This window comes from Hypanus sabinus, chromosome 31, assembly GCF_030144855.1.
Source record: "Hypanus sabinus isolate sHypSab1 chromosome 31, sHypSab1.hap1, whole genome shotgun sequence".
In the NCBI taxonomy this organism is placed as follows: Eukaryota; Metazoa; Chordata; class Chondrichthyes; order Myliobatiformes; family Dasyatidae; genus Hypanus; species Hypanus sabinus.
In genome coordinates, this window is record NC_082736.1 from 22,503,897 (window position 1) to 22,510,442 (window position 6,546).

Sequence of the window (6,546 nt, forward strand, 5' to 3'; positions counted from 1 at the left end):
GTGCTAATTTAAAAATTCTTTCACCTTCCCCCGATCTGGCCTCCACGGTCCAGACCATATCACATGTAAGTACCTCAAGGTTGTAAAGGAAATCAGAATGCAGAATATAGACAGTGAAACGTAGGAGCAGAATTAGGCCATTTAGCCCATCGAATCTGCTCTGCCATCCCAATATGGCTGATTTATTATCCCTCTCAACCCCATTCTGCCTTCTCACCATAACCTTTGATGCCCTCACTAACTCAAGAACCTATCAGCATCCACATTAAATATACCAAATGACTTGGTCTCCACAGCTGACTGTGGCAAAGAATTCCTCAAATCCACCCTCTGGCTAAAGAAATTCCTTCTCTCTGTTCTAAAGGGATGTCCTTTTATTCTGAGGCTGTGTCCTCTGGTTCTAGATTCTCTCACTCTGACTAGACCTTCCAAAATTTGGGTGGTTTTAATGAGATTCTCCCCTCTAAACTCCAGCGAGTCCAGGCCCAGAGCCACGAAATGCTTTTCGAGCATTAACCCTTTCATTCTCGTGGACCTCCTCCAATGCCGGCATACCTCCCTTATAAAGCGTCACATCCTTGCTTTTGTATTCTAGTCCTCTGAAAATGAATACTAACACCGCATTTCCCATCCTCACCACTGACTCAACCTGCTAGTTAACCTTCAGGGACTCCCAGGTCCCCTTGCACCTCTGATTTCTGAATTTTCTCCCCACTTGGAAAATAGCCTTCACCTTTATTCCTTCTACCAAGTTGCCTGACTGTACACTTCCATACGCTACATTCCTCAACACTGCTTGCCCTTTCACCTGTCTTTGTATCATCCGCAAACTTGGCCACAAAGCCGGCAATTCTGTCATCCAAATCATTGACATATAACGTAAAAAGAAGTGGTCACAAAGCCGACCTCCGCAGAACACCGCCAGCCCCCTTTATTCCCACTGCCTGCGGCCAATCTTCCATCTAAGAGTATATTCTCCTGTAACACCACGGGCTTTTAACTAGTTAAACAGCTTCCTGTGCGGCACCTTGTCAAAGGACTAGTTAAAATCTGAGTAACTAACGTTCACTGACTCGCCTTTGTCCATCCTGTCTGTTATTTCCTCAAAAAACTCCCAACGGATTTGCTGGGCAAGATTCCCCCGGTGGGAACCGCGCTGACTTCGGCCTATTTTATCACGTGCCTCCAAGTATCCCGAAACCTCATCCTTAGTAATGGACCCCAGTATCTTTCCAACCGGGCTAACTGGCCTGTAATTTGATAACCCTCCTGATGAAGGGTTTTGGCCCGAAACGTCGTCACTACCTCTTCCCATAGATGCTGTCTGGCCCGCTGAGTTCTGCCAGCATTTTGTGTTTTTATTTTGGCCTATAATTTCCTCTCTTTTGCCTCTCTCCCTCCCTCCTCAAAGAGTGGAGTGCTAATTTCCCAGTCCTCTGGAACCATCTGCGACCTCTTTCAGACTTAGCTGCCCTCAGAACGCTTCTCTCCCTCCCCTGACGCTCCGGATGTATGGAATACCGCTCGTGTCTTCCACAGTGAAGACCAACACAAAATTATTGAATTTGTCCTCCAGTACGATCCTCTCCAGCGGACTGATATCACTCTCCCCTTTCTTTTAATCTTTGTACACTAGATCATGAAAAAATCGTTTGGTATCCTCTGACATTATTGGCTAGTTTACCTCAATGTTATCTTTTAACTCATTGTCTTTCTTTTCAGTTGCCTTCTGTTGGTTTTTAATAGCTTCCCAATCCTCTAGCTTCTCACTAATTGTCTGCCATCTCCTTTCCTTTCCAGTGACCGGTGTTAAGAGTTACAGAGAACGGACCACGAGTTAGACTGGGAGATGGGAGTTTGCGAGAAGTTGTTCTGCGTCTCGGTTGGAAACGAGAACTCCCTTGTAACTAATACCCCCTCTGGAAACACCCCCCCTGTTTACCCCCGCGTGCTTTGATTTGTGCCGCAAGGCCCTCGGGGAGTGTTCACCGTGCCCGTGGGACTGGCCTCGTTGTCCGGTACTTACCCGGGCACTTAAAACCCCAACAGAGCGTGGGCCACGTGACCCCCCCCCCCCCCCCCATCCGCGTTGTCCTCTGAAGGCGACCCATTGCCTCCACCTCTCATTGTCCAGTCCCTGAGGGTTCATTGGAAGGAGTGCAGTACAGGCCCTTCGGCCCACAATGTTGTACCAACCTTTTGACCTAATCCAAGATCGATCTAAAATACTTCTCACCTGTGTCACCCTCCATTTTTCTTTCATCCGCGTGCCTCTCCAAGAGTTTCTTAAATGCTCCTGAAGTACCTTGTCTCCACTACTGCCTCTGGCTGCGCGTTCCACACCCACCACCCCTCCCCCTCCATACTTCACTCCAATCACCTTGCGGCACAGTAGCGTGGTGGTTAGCACAGCGGTCTGCAGTGCAGGAGACCCGGGTTCAATTCCCGCCACTGCCTTGTCCACTCTGCTTGTATGTGCAGGTTCCCTCTGGTTTCCATTGAGCCAATTCTGTGCTGTATAAATAAAATTCCTCCTCTAGTGCTAACCCCCTCACTAACCCCCTCAGGCCTGGTTGTCCACTCTGAGCCTCATATCGTTTATGGTGCTGTGTGTGTGTGTGGGGTTGGGGGGAGATCTGAGGGAGCCGAGAGAGTGTGGACAGTGGCTCGCACACAGGCCGCCACTGGGAATAAAGGAGGCCTTTTCTGCTTGGCTGCCAGTGTTCTGTGGGGGGTTAGTGGTGGGACCGATTCTTTTTACTTTATGCGTTAATGATCTGGATGACAGCAACTTAAAAGTTAGCCTAAAGGTGGTGAGGGAGCCAAGTGCAATGTTAACATTCATTTCAAGAGGGAGAGCAAGGGTGTGATGCTGAGGAACTCGCGTTTGGAGTGTTGTGGGCAGTTCTGGGTCCCTTATCTAAGAGGTTCATGAAAATGATTCAGGGACTGAAGGGGTTAATCTATGAGGAGCATTTGAGGGCTCCGGGACTGTGCTTGTTGGAGTTTAGGAGGAGGAGGAGGGTTAGAAGGCCTAGATGGAATGGACATGCAGAAGATGTTTCCAGAAGGCACAACCTCCTCATACAGGGACGTCCATTTGGAACAGAGACGAGGAGGAATTCCTTTAGCCAAAGGCTGGTGAATCTGTGGAATTCATTGCACAAACTGCTGTGGAGGCCGGGTCGTTGGGTCTATGTAGGGCGGAGATTGGTAAGTTCAATATTAATTAGGACATCGAATGGGGTTGAGAGGGATAATATATCAGCCATGGTGGAGGGGCAGAGCAGACTCGATGGGGTGAATGGCCTAATTCTGCTCCAATATCCTATGGTTAAACTTGATCTTACCTGGATAAACCCATGTTCACGTGCTTGAAACTGGTTTCAGCCAGTTATTTCCGATTTCAGTCCGTTAAATCTGGTTTCAATCAGTTGACCTCAGCACCGTCACTGTGAGCAGGAGCATTTGCCCGATTCCCCTTCCGGAAGTCAATGGCCAGCTCTGTGTGTTTGTGTACGTGGAAACCCCGTGGGTTCCCCCCCTCCCTCCCTCCCTCCCTACTGCTCCAGTTTTCTCCCACGCACAACGGTTTGCAGGGTGTGGGGGTTGCCCCCTCCTCGACACAGAAGTGTTGTCTGTGAGTGCGGAGTTCGTGCTTTTTCCCGGATCCCCCCCCCACACCCCTACAGCGTGTGGATCAGTGGTGAACAGCCCCCAGCGTGCAGGAGAGGAGCGTCAACAGTTCTCAAAGAGAAGGAGAGGTTACCAAAGTCTCCAGGCCAGATAAAGAGACACAAGAAGGAAGCTCTGCTCTTTGTGATGTATGGATGAACATTGTAGATGGGTGGGTTTATGGATGATACCAAGATTGGTGGAGTGGTGGATAGTTTAGAAGACTGGCTTGGGCACAGAAACGGCAGATGGAGTTTAACCCAGATAAATGTGAGGTTTTGCTCCTCGGTGGGGCAAATGCAAGGAGACAGTACACTATCGAGGGCAAGATACCCGGAATGCCCTGCTGGAGAGGCAAAATACATGGATGTCAGGAGGATGGAGGTATTCCATTTGTTTTTTAGTTGTTTTTGAGGGCTGAATGGCTGTACTCTTCTATGTTTAGAAAGGGACGAGAATTTACGCTCTGGTAGCTCAGAGGCAAAATTGAAAAGGGTGACGAATACAGGACTGAAGACCATAAGACATAGGAGCAGAATTAGGCCATTCAGCCCATCGAGTCTGCTCCGCCATTCCATCGTGGCATATTCCAGAACCCACTCAACCCCATACACCTGCTTTCTCGGCATAACCTTTGATGCCCCGACTGATCGGGAATCTTATCAACTTCCGCTTTGGCTACATCCATGAACCTGGCCTCCACCGCAGTCTGTGTTAGAGCATTCCACAGATTCACCACCCTCTGGCTAAAAAAAAATTCCTCCTTACTTCTGTTCTGAAAGGTCTCCCCTCAAATTTGAGGCTGTGCCCTCTAGTTCTGGATACGCCCACCATAGGTAACACCCTCTCCACATCTACGTCCACCCTATCTAGTCCTGTCAACATTCAGTAGGTTTCAATGAGTTCAGGCCCAAAGCTGCCAAACGCTCCTCATACGTTAACCCCTTCATTCCCAGAATCGTCCTCGTGAACTTCCTCTGGACTCTCTCCAATGACAAAACATCCCTTTTGCAATAAGCTGTTGACAATACTCCCAGTGCAGGTCTTATAAAGACTGGGCATTATCTCCTCGCTCTTACATTCAATTCCCCTTGAAATAAATTCCACCATTGCATTTGTTCTTTACCACAGACTCAACCTGTTGATTAACCCGTGAGTCTTGCACGAGGACTCCCAGGTCCCTCTGCACCTCTGATGTTTGAACCTTCTCCCCATTTAGATAACAGTCCGCACTATTGTTCCTTTTACTGAAATGCATCATCGTACATTTCCCAGCACTGTATTCCATCTGCCACTTTTTTGCCCAGTCTTCTAATTTGTCGGTTGCAGTCACAGTGCTCCCTCAGCACTACCTACCCCTCTTCATCTCATCTGCAAACTTTGCCACAAAGCCATCAACTCTACTATCTAACTCATTGCCAAACAAGGTCCCAATACTGACCCCTGAGGAACACCGGCCAATCGGAAAAGGCCCCTTGTTACTTCCATTCGCTGCATCCTGGCTGTCAGCCATGCCTCTATCCGTCCTGTAACCGGAAGTGTTATAGGTTGAATGCACGCAGCATAAAGGATCAGGGAGATGATCTTGTAGCACAGCTAGAGATTGGCAGGTATGACGATAGTGGGCATTTTTGAGTCATGATTGAAAGAGGATCATAGTTGGGAGCTGAACGTCCAAGGATACACATTGAATCAAAGGGGCAGACAGGCAGCCAGAAGGGGGCGACATTGCTGTTGGTAAAAAATGAAATCCTTAGAAAGAAGTGACATAGAATTGGAAGATGTAGAATCCTTGAGAGTAGAGTTAAGGAACTGTAAGGGTTAAAAAAATACCCTGGTGGAAGTTACCTACAGGCCTCCAAGCGGAATCCAGGACGTGGGCTACAAATTACAACCGGAGATAGAAAATGCATGTCAAAAAGGCAATGCTATGATAGTCATTGGGGATTTCAATATGCAGGTAGATTGGGAAAATCAGGTTGGTGCTGGATCCCGAGAGCAGAAGTTTGTAGAGTGCCTATGAGACGGCTTTTCAGAGCAGCTTGTGGTCGAGCCCACTAGGAGAAAGGCAATTTTGGATTGGGTGCTGTGTAATAAACCAGACTAGATTAGGGAGCTTCAGGTACAGGAACCCTTGGGAGACAGTGCTCATAATATGATAGAATTCACTCTGCAATTTGGGAGGGAGAAGCTAAAATCAGGTGGAGTAAAGGAGATTACGGGGGCATGGGAGAGGAGCTGGCCGAAGTTGACTGGAAGGGGACACTAGCAGGGATGATGGCAGAATAGGGAGGATGAGGCAAACATGCCTGAAAAGGGAAGACAGCATAAAAGCAAAAGAAAGATTATATAAGGTGGCAAAAATATTGAGAATATAGAGGCCTGAGAAGCTTTTCAAAACCAACAGAAGGCAACTAAGAAAGCCACAAGGGAAGAAAAGATTAAATATGAAGCCACTAATATAAAAAAGGATGCCAAAAGATTTTTTTCAGATATATAAAGAGTATAAGAGAGGTAAGAGTGGATATCAGACCACGGGAAAATGACGCTGGAGAGGTAATAATGGAGGACAAAGAAATGGGGGGTGAACGTTATTTTGTGACAATCTTCACTGTTGAAGAAACCAGCAACATGCCAGAAGTTGAAGATTGTCAGGGGGACAGAAGTGGGTGTAGTTCCTATGACTAAGGAGAAGGTGTTTAGGAAGCTGAATGGTCTGAAGGTAGGAGGTAAGTCACCTACACCAGACGGACTGCTCCCCAGGGTTGTTAAAGGTGTAGCTGAAGAGATTGTGGAGGCAATAGTGGAGATCTTTCAAGAATCACGAGATTCTGGAATGATTCCAGAGGACTGGAACATCACAAATGTCAG